A 22,475-nucleotide genomic window follows, 5' to 3' on the forward strand; every position below is an offset into this window, starting at 1 on the left:
TTAATAAATATATAAAACATATATAAAACATTAATATTTAAATAATACTTGTGCGAATAATTGGAATATTTTGATTTTAGTTATCATATTATGATAAAAGTAGCTCTATTTAAAGAATCAAATAATGTTAATGTAAACTTTTCCATTAATAATAAACAAGATATTTAAGATATCTAAATTAAATGCATTCTGTATAATTTTTTTATTTGATGTTAGAGCTTTAAAAAATTTTGATAAAAAAAGTTAATTATTTTCTAAATTGTCTCTTTTGAATTGTTGTAATTTTATTATACTGTCAAAGAGTTAATTTAATCGAGTTAATGAATTTTAATTAAAAAATTTTAATTAATAATTAAAATTCCTTTTAATATTTAAACCTCGTAATATTAGCGATTCGATAAAAATTTCATCCTTGATTTTCATTTCATCATAAATTTTTATCTTTATTGGAAAAATTCTAACATTTGTCAGAAACTATGAAAGCTTTGAAAACTATGATTTTCAATTATGACTGAACTGTTTAAATATCATTCATTTAATCAAATATAACGAAGAATCGCAGAAAAACAGCTGATTTATGGACAAGAGAAAGTGTAAGGCAAGCACCTATTTAATTCGAACGATTCTACAGGTGCCAGTCGCTATCAAACGAGTACGCTCTTTATTGAGAATGAATAATTTCTCTGCAGGCAAGGCGCGTCGAATCGATTGCGCCACTGATTTTCCCAATCTCCGGGAATTTCCTTGGGGAAATTAGCCTTATCGAAAGATTCCCATGCTTCACGTCAACCAAGATCGCTGGATTATGGTGGAAAGATATGTCCAAGATAAGCTTTACGAAGTCTCACTTCTCTCGAATCCTTCACATTTTAATGTGTTTGAATTTATTTCACAATGGTCACTAATATACATATTTTTTTTTTCTTTAGCGCTTTTTTCTTTCTGCAAGAACGGATAAGAAGAAAAATTATGATAAATTATAGATTGTACATGTAAAATAATTGATTGAGAAAAAATTGGAGATTTGGAAAAAAATAAAATATGTAAGAAAATCCGATGTTAAGAAATATGATTATCGAAATAAATGTATAATAATAAAGATGTTTCATACTAATAATTTCTTTAAATGATATGAAATTTTTATCAAAGATATGAGATTTATATGGATTTTTAATATGAAATTTTAACAGGATTATAAATTCGTACTAAATAAATTCATACTTTGGATGATTTTATAAAAAACAAAATTGGTCTTAAGATTAAAAGATTATTTTGCACATATATATATAATTTATAATTATAAAATTTAAAATAGACAATATTATTTTAAAAAATCAAAATAACTTTTTAAAAATTATTTTTTGAAAAATTTTAATATTGCAACTATTAAAAAACTATTATTTTCTTATACAAATATGTAGCTCATATTATATTTTTAACTTCAAGATTTGTATAGGAAATCATTAAACTTATACTGTATAATAAAAAATAATTTAAAAATAAAAAAAAATTTTTATTTTTTTAAAAAATAATTTTAATATCGCAATTTATAAATAATAAGAAATTGACTAATTTTTGTTCAAAACGATTTTTTTTATTATTATCGAAAATATTTAAAAATTTTATTGCCTAGAATATTTTGTGAAAATTTAAATGAAAATTTAAAGAATAGTCAGAGATTATAAAGATGTAATTATAATAAAATAGCGAGAATTGAGAATAGAGACAAAATGAAAAGTAAGAAAAGAGAATAATAAGATTACTAAAACGGTGTATTTTTATAATCAAAGATCTCTATCATCCTAAATCAAATGTTCTAATCGCGTTTACAAGTTGATCTATCTCAATAGTATTTGTCCCTGCTAAAAACAATCATTTTTATTTCTAATTATACTATTATTATACGTTACTTTTTTTTTTATAAATCTCTTCATTTCACTATAATTTTCGGCTTAAAGATTTAATTTAGAATAAGTGAATGATTATTAAAAAAATAAAGTATTTTATTATACAATGAATCTATTTTCTTATATTTTACAATCTCCAATTTCCAATATACAAGAAATTTATCAAAAATAAATTATTTATATCAAAATTTATATCAAAAATAATTCTTAGATTTTTTTTTTCTTAAATTTTGCTCTTAAATTTTCAATTATTCTGCAATAAATCATGCAAAACACATATGCACATACTAGAGAGAACTGGTATCCTTAACAAGTCACGTTTATCGTGATCGACACACAGCTCCCAGATGGGCAGAAAGTTGCTTTCGAGCAAAAGTTACTTTTCCAATAATCACACTGTGGGATATGGTAATTTCTAATGAACAAGGATTTTAATTAAACGTCCAGCCAACCCGAACGAACTTCACCGCGTCTCATACTCATTTAATTTAAGTCTTTTAACTGAAAAGTGAATTAGCAATGATGGCGAACTATTTTCTCATTCATTATGTGATGCCCACTAATCCTGGAATGCATCATTTTTTTCTTTCTTTCTTTTTTCTTGTAATTTTTTTCTGAATCAGTTACATATTCTGATTATTCTGATTAATAGGATCTACCATTTTTCGAAATAAATCTAAAGAAAGAACAGTGATTTTTTTGCCACAGTATATTATGGAATACTTATATATCATATGTGATAATCGATATATATCAATTATCTATTTTCGAATTAATTCTTTCTAATAATATTTAACGTTCCAAAATTGCAATTTAGAAATGATATAAAATATAGATATAAATATAAATATTTAAAATAATAATAATATATACAAAACATGGCTTTGACAATATAAAATAGATTTTTTAATCTATCATGTAATTCTATTGTTGCATGAATATATTTTTTTTTCGCATATATATATATATATATATATATATATATATATATATATATATATATATAAAGTATATATAATATTCATATATAATATTCATTAATACATATATAATATTCAAGAAATTTGTTCCTCTTTTCTCTTCTTATATAAAGAGCAATGAAAATTCAAAAAATTAGTAGTTTTATGATTATGAATGATTATGATATTATTTTAGATCTAACTAATGAGAGAGATTATATTGATACTTCTATAGAATATGATAGTATTAATCTTATTAAAGTAAAAGAATACAAAAAATCATTAATAAGATATAATAGTATAATAGTAGTGATATACTTTTAGAGAAACGTGAGTTTATCATTAAATATTAATAAATTTCTTTGATAAATAAAAATTTTGGAAAAAAAAAATTAAAGATTTTCAAATATATATATATATATATATATATATATATATATATAAATTCTTAAAAGAAATCTATTTTATATATTTTATATATTATAATTATATGAGAACATTGATCTTATAAGTTTCTTTTTATATTTGAAAGTTTCTTATAGATATAATTTTTGTCATATAAATATGATTATTTATATTAATATAGATAAAATAAATATATTAGAGCATAGTTGAAAATACATAGATAAAATAATCTATTAAAATTTCTTAATCTATTAAAACTTGATTTGTTATTGATATTTATATTTCTTGTATCTATATAATATTTAATTTATAATTCAATATTCTTTGTTTCTAATCCTTATACATTTATTAGATATATATATTCACATCTAAGACAACAAGGAAAAATAACATTATAAAGAATTATTAAATATTCAATTCATTAATTAAATTAAAAGTATTGGTAAGCAAAATGGTCAATTAATTCCTTATTTCTAATAAATTAAATAAGTTAAATGATAGAATTGGAATTCATTCAGATCGATACTCGTATAAAAATAATCATCAATTAAATTTCATAAAATTGAAATTCAATTTTGTAATTTCAAATTATCATTATATTTTTTAAAAAATTAAACGACTTTTCCTTATCTTTTTTTCATTTTTATGTTTGTAACATAGTATAATGAGAATTCGAAAACAAAGAATTTTGCAATACTGGAAAAGATATTTTTATGTAATTTCCATAGTCAAAGTATCCTTGCCTGTCTTCAAACATCAAAAAGAAAATGTATCTAGTTGCAATTTCGAAAAGTATAGGACGCGATCAAGAATAAAATCAAAGCTGAAAATTTGCGTAACAATTCTACCTTGAGTACCGATTCACACATTCCTTTTTCCTTATACGAAATTGCTCGGCAATGCTTTTTATCCTTACAAAATAACAATGTTGGCTGAACTCCATGGGACATAAGAACACTCATAAACTGTGGCTTGTTTGCCTGAACGCTTATAAAAGAGAATTAAAAAAACTTTTCTTTTCTTGGGGGTCAGAAAGGCTGGTTGGAAATAAAAATTCCGCGACATTTACTAAGAAGCCACTTTACGTTTGACCAAGATCACAAGTATACGTTTGAAATGAAAAATCGTCAGATTCTTTGTTTCCATCTTCTGCCTTCTTTTCTAATATTTCAAGAAACATTCAGTGATGGTAGATTTGGAATATTTCTTATCTTATTTATACCGAGATACTCTTATATCTTGTTTATTATGTAACATTTGTAAATCATTTTCATTATTATAAAGAAAAAATAGTATAAAATGAAATATTATAAACAATTCGTAATCAGTTGTAGACAATGTTGCTCGTGAACATGTTAATTTTCATTTTGATGAATTTAAAGAAGGAAAGGAAAATAATATATTAATATGTAATATATTACATATTAAAACAAATTACAATAAATATATTGCATAAAGATAACAAATAATAAATATATAGTATATTTATAAACATTTTTAAAATAAATTAATATGTATCAATAATATCAATTAATATTTCAAGAGAATTATAATAAAATTTATATAGCTTTAATTAAAATAAAAATCTTTTTATTTTAAGCATGGAATAAAACAAAGAGCATTTTAATATTTTTAAAAAATTTTATTTCCATTATTTATTTCCATTGATAAATATTCAATATCTTATTTAATAGTTTAAAATATCTTCTTCCATTTTACTCTAATTTATATGTACTATATATTTCCAATTATATATATTTTTCTAAGTTGTAGAATTTAAATAGAGATCATTGTTTTTAATTATTCAAGAATGCAAGTATAATAATTTTGACATATTCGATTATATTCGAGAAACATATTAAATGTTGCATATATATATAATATTTTAATAACTCTATTAAAATATATAATATATATATATATACATTAGAAATAAAATTGCATGGGAGAATCTATTCATAAATAAATAAGATTAATTTAGATCGAAAAATCGATTATAGACGCGACAAAGAGTCTACTAGTGTTCACGACCTTTCATGCACAATTAAGCTTATTAACGGCCGTTTTCGATTGATAAACGTACGCAATAAAGCGTGGAAATACGGTCAGCTTCAATTGGCCGCGATTCACACTCGGCCACTAAATTTTTCTATAGTATTCGTCATCTTTTAAGAATGTTAATAGTCTTTTAAGAGAATTGAATTGCATCACATATTTATACTTTATTTTTCTTAATAAAAATAAATTATATTAAATATTTTTATTTATATTTAATAAATTATATTTAAATTCTAAATTACTTTTTATTTATTAGATTGGTGCATATGAAATTTTTTAAATAAAATTCTTTTAAAATATTATTCCATAGACTTTTTTTAAAATGATTAATTTTAATATATCTATTAAAATTATTTTCAATTTTAAAATTCAAGAATTAATTTCAGAATAAAAGTCTTTCTTTATTTATTGATTATAATAAAATAATTTATTTCAAAAACTATCACATAGAATCTATAAATTTTTTTATTATATGTATTTTGTATGTTTTGTAATTCTTTTATTTATTAATTTTTTTATTTAATCTCGTACAATAAAATCATATTGATATTTTGATTATTTATGATTACTTATAAAATATTTTAATAATTATATTATAATTCATTATAATCATTTTAACTTGAAATATTTTAAAAATGTTATCAAGCATAGATAATTATGCTTCAAGAAAATAAAAAAAATTTGTAATTGAAATAAAGAACTTTAGCTAAAAATAGCGAGAATACTAATCAAATTTAACCAGAAAAAAATAGAAGTATAATAAAATTACAGAAAAAATATAAAATCAAAAAAATTACATGAGCTATTCACTGATATTGATAAAACTTCTATTCTAAGAAACAATTTGAAAAGAACGCTACATTTTCTTCTTTTTCGATTATAATTCTAGACTATCCATTGAAAAATGACATTGTTAAAGAGTGCTCACGAGGACGAACGATGTTAAAAAGTTTATGTTGCGATCGTTTCGAAAGATTCACATTCGCAATAAGTAACGCATTCTCCTAGTTCGCCGCTCAACAACCTGAGTATCTCGTTAGATTTAATGGAAATCCGTTTTAAATGTAGCAGTAATAAAAGAGTAATGTTTCTAGGGATGATAATAAAATCTGTCTATCGATTGAAATTTTTATCGCTCACTTTCCTTTTCGATTCACATCTCTCCTTCTTGCTTTCTTCCTTTCCTTCAATTAATTGTATTTCTCTTTCTTTTTATCAAAATTTACAGTTTTTTACTTTGATAAAAATCTCTGGTGATCAATTTAGATGACAAAATAACTTCTATTTGTCTAAATGAATCAATGCGTTGTTAAAGTTTCCATCGTTAAAAATTTTATTTATTATCATTTTTATTTGGTCGTGAGAACGCTATTCTTGAACATATGTTAAGTTTTGAAAAAATATTTATCAATATAATTATAAGAGAACTTTAATTGCATAATCATTATTTTCCGGTCGACTTTGCGATAATTGAAAAGAAAAGGATTGTGGAAAATCAGTTTCTCATTTCGATTCCTTTTGTTGAATTCTGAAATCAGTTAAAGGTTTAAAAAACGGAACAATATATATAACAATAGAATATTCGATTTATATCGATCAATTTAATATTGAAAAGATTTAGATAAAAATTGAATAGTTTGAAAAATACATGATTTAATATAAAAGATTTTTTTTTTTAAAAGTTAGAAGACATTTAAAGATCAGTTTTCTTTTTTTTTTTAAATAAAATCATAGCTTTTTAAATACACGAATCAATACGATTAGTCATTTATTAAAAAATTAAGTCATTTATTTAAAAAAATTGAAGAGTTTGAATTTTTATATGAAAAATGAAAGAAAATTGACCACCATAATTCATATTTTATTTATGATAATTTTTACACAATATTCGTTTTTATATTATTGAAATATATTATTAAAAAAATAAACTGATATTTTTATTGATTATATCATGAAAATACTTTTATTATTCTTATAAAATTATTAACTAGACATACGATTGAATAATTTTGTAATAAAAAGAATTACAATATTTTTCAAAATATATAATTTTTATTTAGAATGATACTTTTTAAAATAATTAAAAATAATATTTTTACAAATATATTCTTTTAAACTATTAGATCTTCGTTTAAAATATTTTTCAATATCATTAATAGTTTCCAAGATATTTGTGTGTAGTGACTTAAATAGGACACTATATATATTCGTGCTTTTAATTTGAAAGAGAATTTATTAACTTCACAGTAGACAGTATGTACAGGAAAATAGATATTTCAAGCAATAAAAGACCTTTTACATTTTCCTCTAACACAGTGACATTCCATGTTTGTCCCAGCCGAGAAACTACCCTCTCAAAAGGACTCCGAAATCGCGTTTCGAAACGAGACCAATATACGAGATGTCAGAGAAATATCGCACTAGGTCACGCTCTGTCACCGCCAACTTTTTTCATTTCTCAGTAGCGACAGTCTAATTTCGAGACCCAGCTCTGGCCTATCAAAGGCTTAATTATTCGATGGTACTACAAAAAAAAGTACCTAAAACATAGTATAGGTTCAATTTGTTTCCTCTTCAAACTTTATCACATCACCTATTCCACTTGCAAATCAAAAACCAATTGATTATGTAATTGGTATGAGTTAAACAAATGTCTTTTTTTTCAGAAAAGAACGAGATTTATATCTTAAAAATAAATTCGAATCGTAAAATGGGCCAAATCGAAAACGCAACAGGCATCGTAAGCCTCTTGTTCTATCTATTGTTCCACATTCCTATATACATGTGATACAGGAACAAGCGACACGCGACAAGAGATTTGCAACATTGTCTGGTATAGTCAGACAACGTCTCTTGGCCTCTCGAGCATGTAATCAACTGGTCTGAGGATCCCTCTTATACACGCGCCCTTGTCCACATGTGCATGAGAGGAATGGTACTACTCGCTCTCTCCACTTTGTCTCTTGTCCCTATATCACGTTCTTGTAAAAAATATGTTTCGCAGATGATACACTTTACGACAAGTACGTGACAACCTATCTTGACTTCGTAATTCTTTTCCCGTTTTGTTCTTTTTATTCTTATCGGTTAGAAGCAAGAGATTGAATGATAATACATAAAGAATTATAATTTTTTATTTTATTTATATTACATGTAGAATTATAAATTTTGTTTAAAATATTTTTGTAGATGTATACACTAGCGAGTAACATATTGTGGAATTATATATAATCAAACTATAGACATATTAAGAGCCAAAATAATACAAATAATGATAGTTTATGAACTTGAATTGTTTAAAATAAATTTTTGCATATTTTTTTTTATAAAAATAAAATTCAAAATAGAACCTTCTCCAATCATTGATGAGAGCTCTCTTTTCATCGATTTTAAGTTTGAAATATATTGTAAAGATTTCATTTTAAACAATTTTTTTTTTATATATAATTAATGATCGATTGTAAATTTCGAATGTTTTGAAAAAATATTTGATTCTATATAAAAATATTTAAATTCTATATATATATATATATATATATATATATATATATATATATACACACAATATCAATAATTATAAATATATATACACATACATCAATAAATGATTGATAATATATATGTATAATGAATATATTTGTCGAAAATATGAATTATAAATTTAAACGGAATTTTGTTTAAGATTTATTTTATATATGCAATGAAAAAATTAACTTCAATTATATAATTTCGATTGCTAGGAATCGTTTTATATTTTATTTTCGCATTCGATTTCTTTGAATGCATGGAATGTCTATAAAGTTTATTATGAATGAATTACTATTATAATATTTGTTTTATATTTATTATATACATTTATAAAAAAAAGTAATGATCATTTGCTGTATCACACGTTATTAAACACGTATAAATAGAATTTAATATAAAAGTATTAAATAAAATTCGTGATATAAAAGAAATAATAAAACATTTGTTGAAACTGATTACAAGATATGTTATTAAAATTGGTGAGAAAGCTAATCGCCAAATTTATTTAGAAAATTTAAGAAATAAATTTTTGTAAAGTACAGCAAGAGAAAAAAGAAATATAAATATAAATTTTGATACACTTTTCTTAGATTTCGTTCCTATAGCAATACAAAGATCATCATATTTACATGATGCATATTATAAATACAAACTTAATGAAAATTCAAACAATTGTTGTTTTCACAATTAACAATCAACATTCAGATAAAACTATCTTGATCTATGTCAAAAATTTATTAATATTATCCTGATCAAAATTTTAAGTCAAGCATTGGGATACAGAAATTAAATTTCCATTTTCTCATCAAAAATAAACAAGTCAAAATTTCACAAAAATTCATCTGTTTTCTATCCAATATGCTCAAGGATCAACCATATAATCAGGATTATGAGGTCTGTCCCACATCAATGTTTGACTGCTTCTGCAGAAGATCACCGTCAAACACTCGTATGATTCTTGAGTCGAAATTTCCTCTCGAAAGGTCAAAAGGTTGAGGCACGTTAAAAAAATGTTTCCCAGCTATCATCGATCTTCGAGAGAAAACAAAGCAATATAAATGAATTAAGGTCAATTTAGAGCTCTTTGCTTTAAAAAAGTACTCGGTCTCTTGAACATTTTCCGAGTAAGGTGAAATTAATTCGAAATATAAATATAAATATCGGCGAAATTTTATTCTTTTCACTTTATATGGTCAATGGACGATGTAATCTACCAGCAAATAGCTTTCATTAAAATAATTCAAAATTGCCAATCATCATAGCGAATTAACGGTAATTACTGACTCATAATGAAATTATAATACGGAAATCATAATCGGAAAATATACGAAATATCAATATTTGCACGTAACAGTGTCAATAATTAAATAATGATATAGAATACTGATTACTCAAAAATACTGAGAAATAAGTGAATAATAGAATAGAAATATAAATTATTGAGATATATAAGAATATCTAGAAGATATTAATTTAAATAATTATTAAACATGAATAAATCTAAATTTTTCTTAAAATCTCGTAAAATTTCTTAAAAAAATATTTTTAAATTTCTTGAAGAAATTTTTTGTGAAATCATTGTTTATGCAAATGTTTTTTGATTATTTTTTTTTATATTCAATTTTTTATATTTTATATTGTATATTTTTCTATTTCTATTTTATAAATTAATAATAATAATTCATATATATGAAATTCTGTAATCTATTTACAATAGAAACAAATGATAAAATTGAATAATAATTATATATAAATATCTTTCTAATAAGACATTAAGAAATACAAAAGAATAATTTCAAGAAAATATTTATACTTATCTTTTAAGCAAAAAATTGATATCATAAGATATCATTTTAAAATTTAATATTCTAATATTTGATTTGTTAAGAAAATTGATATTCAATTTGTAGAAAAAAATGATATTTTGTATAATAATAAAGCATTAAAATTTAATTGTTTTCATACAATTAAAAAGTTTGTAATTATATGTATATATTTCATCGATAAAAGATATATTTTATCGATTTTTATGATTTTAATATATTAAAGAAAAATTTTTGTTAATTTCTCTCTTTCTTTCTCCCTCCCTCCTTCTTCCCTCTCTCCTTTTTCTTTTTCTCTCTTTTCACTTATATATATATATATATATATATATATATATATATATATATATATATATATGATAGCATACGCATTAATATGCGACATCTATTTATATTAACATTTATTACATAATATATAAACATAATATGTGACAAGGATATATATAATGATAGAATTAATCAAAAAGATACTTCGTCATGAATTTTAATAGACTTATTGAAATATCTCAATTTCAATTTATTTTACCGATTGAACAAAAGGGTTTTCCCAAAGAATATTGAGAAATAGAACGAAGCCTAAACCGCGTATTTCAACATTTTCCAGAAGTCTTACGCGGGTTATCTCGCAGCCCAGAAAAGATCCGGGAGCAAAAGCCTACAATGTCGCCTTGTTCTCAGTTCTCGAGTATACAGGGCAAACAATACCGGTAGTGTTCAATGTGAAAGTTTCACGACTCCCACTTCTCCTTTCCCATTCGACTCTTCACTGAACCTTCTTTCACTCAACCAACTCCGCTAACGAAGACCAGAAACTCCTGGAAGTAACCTTATTTGTATGGTAAACGCATGTGAGCCGGATGGACATGTAATGAATGCGTGCGCCTGTATAGGAAATGAATGAAGTCATTCTCGCATGGAGGCGGATGACGAGCAAAAGGAAAGCTTCGATATCTCTTTTGAGAAAGGAAACTTCGCGAAACCTATCAATCAAGTATGCGCCATAATAATCTATGTTGTTATTCTTCCCAAAAAATTATAAAATTCGAAAAAAGAAAAAATGATATTAAGAATTGTGTCTCTTTAATTAAAATATCCTATTAAAAAAAAAAAAAGAAAAAATGAAATTTATATTTTTATGTTCAAAAAAACATGTATAGTTTTCTAATTTTACTTAAATTATTTTATACATACATATATATATATATATATATATATATATATATATATATGTATATATATATATATATACATACATACACACATATTATATGCATACATATACATATGCATATATATACATACACATCATTAAATAAGATATTTTAATTAACAATAAGAACAGGATAGATTATTACGATAATAAAATAATTTCAAAAACTTATGATTTGAATGTACTTTCATGAATTATATATATGATTGTAAAATATCATATTAGATAGAAATACATAGGCAATAACTAATTATAAAATAATAATTAAATATATTAAATACATTTAATTATTTTATTTACTTGAATGGATGGTAAATAAAAATTTTTATTATTATAAATAAGAAATAATTTCATTTAAATTTTTTTTATCCTTTCTTAATTATATTTTCAATCTTATGTTTAATTTTTAGAAGATTTTATTTTATTAATAAAATAAAAAATTAGAATTTTTTTAGATTTATGACAGATTTATTAAAATATAAAACAACTCTTGGACAAATTATAATAATTGAAATTACAATGATAGGAATATCAATATCGTATTATATCGTGTTATATCTATTATTATATCTATCGTTATATCTATTGTTATTTCTAGAATTGTTTTATACTTTATTTTCAAATTTGAAATAATGGATAGATTAATATTAAATATTAATTCATCATTAAATATATCTATGATACATTATAAAATATATTATAAAATAAAATCTTAAAATTTAAAAAGAGATTTAGTATAAATTAAGAAAAAACTGTAGTTAAACTACAGTTTTACCAAAAATTAATATAGAAGTATTAATACAATTTTGAAGACAATTTAGAAAATTTATATATATAGAAAAAAAATATATAAAAATAAAATTAAATGTTTGTAATTTTAATTTCTTCATATTCATATTAAATAAAAATAAAAATTTTTCAGTCAATATTACATTAATAATTAATAAAATAATTGAAATTATATTAGATAGTTCATTTTATATTTCCATTAAATTAAATTGAAATACAATCAAATATATATATTTCGTATATTCAAATTAAAAAAAAATTAATAATAAAAAATGAAATTATTTTTATATAGTTTCATTATATAATTTTAATAGTAATGCGATTAAGATAAGAATTCTATGATAATGCGTAGATTTAAGAGAAAATTACAAACAATGTAAATAAGTTTATTTTTAAAGTCATTTACATTTAAATTATCTATTTAAAAAAAATCATGATACACGATCACGGTAGAACTGATTACCGTTTTAATTCGGTTCATGAGAAAGTAGGTGATTATTCATGGCTCATATATACATATATATATATCGCGCCATATGAAAATATCAATGAAAATTGGATCGTTGCCACTTCTCTCAGATGCACATTCATATACGTGTATATCTCTCCGAATACGAGGAAATTTGTAAAGCGGCAAATTACCGCCGAATTCATTGTAACATTACGGTTGACGAACAAATCTTCAGTACTCGACAACCATGATCCGAAAATAAAATTTACAAACACCATTGTAAATTTTAGTCTTTTATTTTGTTAGATTAATCATAATTTAATAATTATTTGAATTATCAAAAAGATACATAATATTGATCTTTTCTGATTTTTATTTTAATAATAAAATTAATTTTATTTTAATTTTATTTATTTATATAAATATATCTACATTGAAATATATATTATGATCGATAAATAATTTCAATATTAAAAATTTTATTGTGTAATAAGATAGAAATGTTAATAAATAATCATAAATTTTTTTAAAAGTTTAAATTTAAAATTCTTTTTTTCTTTGTTAATCGATACAAAAATATTTCTGTGAAAAAATATAATAACATCACAACAAAACAGTAAGGATGCAATTATTTTTTTAATTAATGAATTCGAATAAATGGACAACAATTTGCAATCGATCCTATGTATATAATATGTACGATCTATTTTCTTTTTTAAAGTCACTTTCATAAAGAAACATACACATGATCTTACTAGCGATAATATAGATAATTATCAACAATCAATAATTTCAATTCGACAATAAAATTTCATAACGATGACGATGAAATAGTTAAATATGCATAACAACGGCCACGATAATGACGGAATAATAAATAGGTAAGAATGCATATTATTTCAAGCATTCGAAAAGCAAGTAAAAGATAATTAAGAAGAATGGAAATTAAATTTTCCTTTTCAAATTCTTGAATTAATGACTTCATATATAAATATATACTACATATACTATGAAATAAGAGTGCTAAAAATATTCACATATGCGTAAATTTATATTTATTATGCATGCTTTTATTCAAAAAAAGCGAATATCGGCAGTAATATAGATAAAATTTATCTTGGTGTCGGAATTGAAACTATTGAGTATATAACTGGCAATTTGTCAAAAATAAATATATAACATTATATTATTGACATGATTTGGTTGTTATGATTTGATTAGTTATTATATTGTTTAAAACTTTTTTAAGTTTTCATTCAATGATAAAATTAAGATTTCATTCAATATATAATAATATAATAATAAAATAAGTAGTATTTATTTATTAATTTTTTAATTCATTTTTAATTTGTAATTACATAAAATAATGATAAATTCATTTTATTATAAAAATCCTTCAAAATATTGAAAAATAAAAGGATAAAAGATAAATAGCAAATTTGTTTAAATAATAATTGAAATTATTTATACACAATCACATTTTATATTTCATCATCAAAATTCATTATGATAAATTACAATATTTAAAAATGAAAAAAAATGAAACATGTTAATATACTGAAATTATCTATGCATAATTATTAGTATCACAAAAGTAACGTTTTTCAATTTTTTCTTGAATTACAAGTATCTCTTATATAATAATAATAATAATTTTATATAAACAATTTATAATCTGTTTTTTACGGTTGTAAAAATAAAATATTTATGAAAATATATATGAAATATATATGAAAATTATAAAAAAAAATTTTATTTTTGTAATAAAATATTACAAACTCTTTGTAAAAATTAAATATATATGAATATGCTGAATTTTAATGTTGACTTAATAGTCTCTGGAGTATATTTTACATTCATAATAATCTCATGTCATTCATATTATAAATATTAACGATAATTTTTATTAAAAAATTTTTTATTTAAATAATTGTGACTAAAAAGATTTATAATGACTTAAACTAAAAATGAGATACAAATTTATGATATAAAATACTATATACTTGACATATTATACCTCACTTCAATTCTGACAATAAAGCAAAGTTATCTACGCGCAATCTACGCAGAAAAATTTCATCGTCATGGTTCCAGATGAAAAATTATTAGGCTCCAAAACCGAGAAAGAAAAAGAAGGATGTTAAACAAACCGATGTCCCGTTGCGCAGGTTACATAGTGACTCGATTGTAAATTGTCCGACGTGCGTTGCATCATTCAACGAGAGGAGGGTACCCTATTTGGCCGCATCTCATTCGAATCTCTCGCCACGGTAGAAGGATTATTTGTTCATTAATCTTATAACGCAACTTTTGCCACATGAATTACCGATGCCCGGTTTTCTCTCTTTCTTTCGCTTATTCTATCATCACGAGCTAGTGTGAAACATCGCGCGATTCCGCGTCGAAAGGTTTCAATTAACTACCGAGAGCGACCCGAGACTCGAGTGCGTTGAAAAAGCATCCCACGTGGTGGATCCGTTTGCGAATTGCAAAATTTATGGAACGTTATTGTAGCGTAGGTCGCGCGTGGTTGGTTAATTGAATTTTGCATCGGCGAGACTCGTGAGAATCGAGTTTGAATAGCTATGTATGCAAAATATTTCGAGACCTTGAGTTGTGAATAAAAATTGTCGAATATAGTATGATGTAGTTATCTTTCCGGATATACATATTAATTTGTTCTGATATAATTGACGTAAGTTGGAATAATTATAATAGACATGTATATGTATTATAATTATCATAATTATATGTATTATAATAAAAATGTTATATAATATTTATATTTATACATATGATAATTATTATTAAACTAGTTATATTAATGTTATTATATAGGGAATTAAACACTCTAATTAAAATATTTTAATACTTTCAAATGACTTTTCTTATAAATAACATTCATTTTTATGTTTATATTTTATATATAAATATACTTTATTTTAATTTATTAGATAATAATATACAATACTACATACTAAAATAAATAATAATGTATTTATATATAGAAATTAAGAGATGTAAATTAATAGATTATTATAATGATATAATATAATGATGTTATAATAATTAATTTGTTACGACGAATGTATTCATTAATTCTTCTACTTTTTATCATTGCGATAAATTGATTAATAGTTCAAAGTTCAAATTCATTATTCTTTCTCAACTCTTCGAAAGTATATTGCCTAATAATATAGATATCCTTGACCATGACCGCGATTACGTATTCATATAATAAAGTTCACAGAGTTCCGAGATTTCTATAGAGATCATCTTCGATCGAAATAACCATGTAAATACTTATTTATTTACATACATATAGGAAATTCCAGTATATACTTTGAGAAGCAAAATACAATAGATATTCATTCTAAGAAATTCTGATTAAAAATTCTTAGAATGATTTATAATTATCTTTCATCACAATTCATATACAAATTAAGAATTCTTTTTAGGTGATTATTGTGAACAAAAATGGTTAATTTTTGACATGGATGATGTACATAGCATAATGCTATTTTTTACTATTATTTTACCGAATTTACATGTTTCAATTCCAACCAACATGTGCATAGAAATTTGATCCAAATTCTCTCCGGCTCCGAAAGAAAAACACGTGAATATGACATTTATTAAAAATTCAACCGAGTGGCTACTTGGCACGCTTTGCACAGCTAAAGCCAGCGGCAGGCAGGATTTAAATTCAAATGAAACATAGCCAAAAATATTCATTATAAGAAGAATAAAGTGCAAAAAAGAAAGTTTGCACATGGCAACGAGAGAAGGAATAAGACTGCTTTTTCAATCTGGAAATATATATTAGACTAATGCTTTTCGATAATTGCTTATGCGAATAGTATCGCAAAACGACTCATCCGCTTTAATCAAAAGACTCACTATATTGAAAAAATATTAATTCGAGTCTTAACAAGAAATTTGTATAGTAAAATTTATACAATGTAATTGATGATATAAAAAGATAATTTTATATGAAAAATATAAGTTGAAAATTCTAATAGGAATATAGCCAATTCATTTTTATTTGAAAAATGAATTTGACCTATTTGAAAACAAAACAAATGAAAACATTTTATTTTTGATCTATTTTTCCATTTAAAATTATTTTCCATGAATTATAGGATTGTATATTTTGCATATTTGTGTAAATATACATATATATACATACACATATATATATATATATATATATATATATATATATATATATATATATATATATATATATATATATAAATAATAAGTACAATTATAAATAATGAATTGCAAAAACAATTAATTATTAATAAATAAAGAAATTTTGTTTATTCGTAATTTATTTTTGCGAAATTTTATATATTTTCTGTTTGATTAGTCTATTATAATTAATAATTAATTATTAATGTTGACGAACAAATATTAAATTTTCCTCTAACTTGTTTCAACCACGATACTTTGTTTCAAATACGACATTTTTATAACAAACTCATAGTCTGGAATTAGAATTATGCGTCATGGGGACGGCAATATGCGACGCAATAAAAGATGGAAGCAAAGCGACACGTTGTGACTCAATTACGTTTCAATCAGAAAAAAAAATGTCTTTCATAAACTTAGAACTAACAGTTATGTTTCTACATTGTTCTTACTTTATCCAACTTCATGGGAGATGAATGGTAAGATAGCATCAATAGTCTGGATAGTGGCCATTTCTAAAGAAAATTGAATTAAAAATAATTTGGAAATTTGGAAAAATTTGTTTAAATCAAACGTACTTGTAGTTTTGTTTTGAAAATACGTGATGAATGTTTGTGTTCAAAAGAGATTGAACAAAAAATCTAAAAATTTATGAAATCATTGGTGAAAAAGAAAAGGATTCGATGATGATAAAATAAATGAACAAAACTCGCACAGGTTGTACGACACAGTTCGTAACCGTGCAACAAGCTGGGGACCGACTTTCCTTTATGACAATGGCAAGTGTGCCGTGAGACAAGGGCCCTTCACAATGGCGTAACGCGAAACGGTACACGACGGCAGCTAACTGCGTCGTGCTTTGAGAAACAAGCATCAGGCAGCTACAGGCAGAGTTTCTCAATGCGATTTTTAATTTAATTAGTTTAGTTACTGATTAAATTTATTTGAAAGAAATATAACATAATTCATTTAATAATTATTGTGAAATAATATTTTCTAATTGATGTGTTATAATATAACAATGTATAGAAATTTTGATTAAAATTTTACTGAGAATAAATTATAACAATTATAATTAATAAATATGTGTTACATCATTTCGAATAGATAAAAATTTTCTTTCCTGAAAATATTTATTATTTATATTTATATTTTATATTAATATTTGTATTTTATAGTTTAAAATCTAATTAATAGGAAAGAATTCTATATATATATAGATTAAATAAAAATAAAATTTAACGATACAGTTTATTATGACATTAATAACTTTTTTTATCTCACTTTTGTTCATCTTCTAAAATGTATAATTCAATTTAAATTATGAAATTTAATTTAAAAGTAAGGAAGCAGAAATTAAAACAACGATGATCTGAAGGAGTTTGAGAAACGCTGAAGCTAGTATACACATCAGTGAGAAGAAACGAGTCCGTGGCAACCTAGCCGAGGTAGGGCTGGTGCAGGTTACAGAGGGGTATGCCAGGGGGCCACTTCTATAGAGAGGCTCTCTTTTCTTTTTTCACTTCTTTCATAGCACCAACGCAAGTGGAGTCAATGACTGCCGCGAGCCCATTCATGAAATTTATCGAGCTAATCGGCCAGTTATGCTTGCTGCGGGATCATCGTAACTTCATACACACGCTACGCATTTCACCAATTCATTTTTGAACGCTTCTAACTTCACGACTTCCTAGCTTCGAGTTTCTATTCAATGCAGTTTCAGTTGATAATGAACATCAGGAAATCAAATTGCTGAATTCACTGGGACAATTGTCGACATGTTTTGTTTTCAATTTCGAAGTTGCGAGGAAGTATAAACTTTTAGAGATATTTTAAATTATCGATTGGATTATAATAATATGATTGAGGATAAAAGAACTGATTCTGTATGAAAAAAAAAAAAAGAATAAAATTATTTTTTTATAAAAAAAATCTTAATTTTTTTATGAAATTGATATAATTATGATTAAAATATCATTTAACAAGCAAGGTATAATATCTGATAATATAACTTTCTCTAATATATTATTTATATGAATAATCAGTTTTTAATTTTTGTAATAGGAAATAACATATTAGGGGATTAATATGTTTAAATATATGTTTAAACAAAAAATATTATGTTAACCAAAGGATTATAATTAATATAAAATGCTAGGATAAAAAAAAATTTATATTATAATCGCGAATATATTATAATTATATTATAATGCTGGTTTATGGTTTTATCCACATTACATATTTCAGATTTGAAAAATTAAAATATATAATAAGAGATTTCATGCATCATAATTACAACAATTAGGTAAGTTTTAAAATTTTTTTAATTCATATAATAAAATAATTGACAAAATATGTACTTTTTTATTTTTAAATCGTAAATCTCGTAAATATTTAACTCATGAATATAATATATATTATTATTTAAATGAAGTAGATATTTACATAGATGAAATAGATATTCATATTCTATTCAATAATTATTCAATTATATTTTATTGTTAATCATAATTGTATATAACAATATAATTGCATATGATAGATTTTCAAACTTGATTTTCTTTTGAAAACTAATCTTAAATGAAATTTCATTTAAGACTATATTTCTTTTGATTTTTTCATGAGAAATTATCTGGTGTCCATTTGTATATGTTATATACTGTTAAAAAATTACATTTGTATATTGTATATTGTATATTATATATCTGTATATTTTATCTTCGAATTTTAAAAAAGCTGACTAGCTATTGTTATAAAACCATGTTGCAATAAATGATTTCTTAAAGTAAATGATTATATGTTCTAAGAGCTTTTTAGGTAAATTGGTTTTTTTCGAGCTAAAAGTTAAAAGTGTCATTACGAGGATACTACAGTAAAAACGTTTAAAAAATTCACGCGCATTGCTGCGAGAGAAAATGATACAATGAATGGCCGATAACACGAGACTACGCGTAAATAACAAAAATGAAACATATATTCCCATGGCGAAAATGAAAATCGACATTTTTATGAGAGAAAAATAGTCGAAGAGACGGGTGGAATCGTTCCAGGCTATTCAGGCTGAAAATTCGATTTAAAAATTCTGTATTTGTTGCCATTAACATCATATTAAAAGCATTGTTATTACAATTTTATGTTATACAATATCTTGAATAAATCATTTAATGCGTTTGAAATAATAAAATATTACATCAATTTTACAATTTTTTTTTATTCATGATTTATTTTATTTAAAAAAAATTCTTCAAAATATGGAAATGAAATCAAATAATCAAAAAATCTGAATAAAACAAGTGCAGTTTTTTAATATTTGATGATAATAGATTATTTGACAATAATAAATTAGATAAAATTAGAGATGTGCGAGTGAAACATTATGTTTCATTATAAATCATAAGTGATTATAAATTGAGAATATTGATCGGATTGAAATAAATAAGAAACCAAATGTTTAATCAAAATGTTAAATATAGATATAAAATCGTAAATTTAGAATTTTTAACAAATATAAAATTATCGATGAATTTTATATTTTAGATTTATTTTTAAAGATTTAAACATGCACTGCAAAATTAAATGATAAATGAATCGAAATAAAAAGCTTTTTTGTTTCACGTTTCATGTAGAATATTTCATTAGAATATTTTTTGATGAGGAATTAATAATAACAATATTATAAAAATGACATTTCAATAATATTGAAAATATTTTAAATTCAAAAATATTGTTAATGACATTATAATTTATATCTATTAAATAAAAAATAAGAACTTAATATTAGTAACATATTCTAATAATACATGGTCGATATCAAATTCGATTTCCAAAAATTTATTAATTTTTGTAATTTTTATAATTTTTATAAATTTTTTCCATTTTATCCATCCGTTGCTCGTAAACATTTTTTCATATTATAAAAGAGATTCGCGCTAAAAGTGCGATTTATATAAAACATAGAGAGAATTTGTTATATGAATGATTTTAACACAATCAAATTTCTAACTGCAATCGTGACAAAGGAATATACAGAGTATCACTCGTTTGCTCGCGATCGAACTGTTCGAGAGAATACGAGAGATCGATCACGAGACGAAACGAGGATCCCTAAACGTATGTGCACAAGTACACGCGTGCTCTTCGACAAATATAGCGAGTGGATTGCGTTCTCATGCGAAAAGCATACGTGGTATGCAACTACGTCGGTGTATGCGCTGTTGCATTCGTAAAGAGTGTTGGTGCACTAGTAGAATCGCCGACGCGACGTGGACGTCAACAAATGTGCGCGATATTCACATTGTTGGGAGTTCAATGCGCTCCGTTGACTTTGACGGAAGAGGAAGAGCGAGGGTCAGCTGGACGATATGGTAGAAAACGGAAGGGGAAAAAGGGCATAACACCCTTATGCATATATGCGTGTATGATGAAAAAGATATTATGAAGAAGATCGGTAATCATGTTAATTATTAAATAATTAATATAATTTCGATTTTAATATTCGGAATTAATGTTGTGTTTAGGAAAAAATTAAAATTAATTTGGTAGTGCATTGTTTTTTTTTGTTTTTGTTTTTTAGTTAGAAAGAGAGTAAAAAAAATTAATTATAGATTACTAGAAACTTGCATATAGACATAAAGTATCGAATATTCTGTTCGATATTAAAATTAATTATAGAGATTGTTCAACAAAGAATCAATTTTAATATATTAATAGAGTAACGGAGATTAATTAATATATAAATATCGTCACTTATGATTAAAATACATCTTTATTTTAATTGACTAATTATCACAACGCAATGTCTCTCTCTATATTTCTCCTTTTTTATATTTTTTAGACGGTAAAAAAATTATTATTATCTATTATAATTGATATTTTGATATTGATATTGATTATCTATTAGATTTGTATTTTTTAGGTGATAAAGATTATTATTATTTATTATAAATTAATTAGATTTGTATTAATTTTTTTCATAACATTTTTCCGAATATTATTGAAGAATTCGAAGATTTTAAAGATTATAAAATAAGAATTGAAAAATAAAGGTAATAAGATAATAAGTAATTTTGTTTTTTTTAAATTTATATAAATCATTAACATTTTAAAGATTTATAAACAATAATAAAATGGAGTCAAGAATATATAAAA

General features: G+C 23.4%; 1 protein-coding gene across 1 annotated transcript in view; it reads right to left on the bottom strand.

Moving 5' to 3' along the window:
• Positions 1–22,475, bottom strand: part of LOC725885 (Krueppel-like factor 7) — a 471,466-nt gene that overhangs the window by 281,878 nt on the left and 167,113 nt on the right. The gene's annotated exons all lie outside the window — the stretch shown is intronic.

The sequence above is a fragment of the Apis mellifera genome, linkage group LG1, assembly GCF_003254395.2.
Source record: "Apis mellifera strain DH4 linkage group LG1, Amel_HAv3.1, whole genome shotgun sequence".
Classification (NCBI taxonomy): Eukaryota; Metazoa; Arthropoda; class Insecta; order Hymenoptera; family Apidae; genus Apis; species Apis mellifera.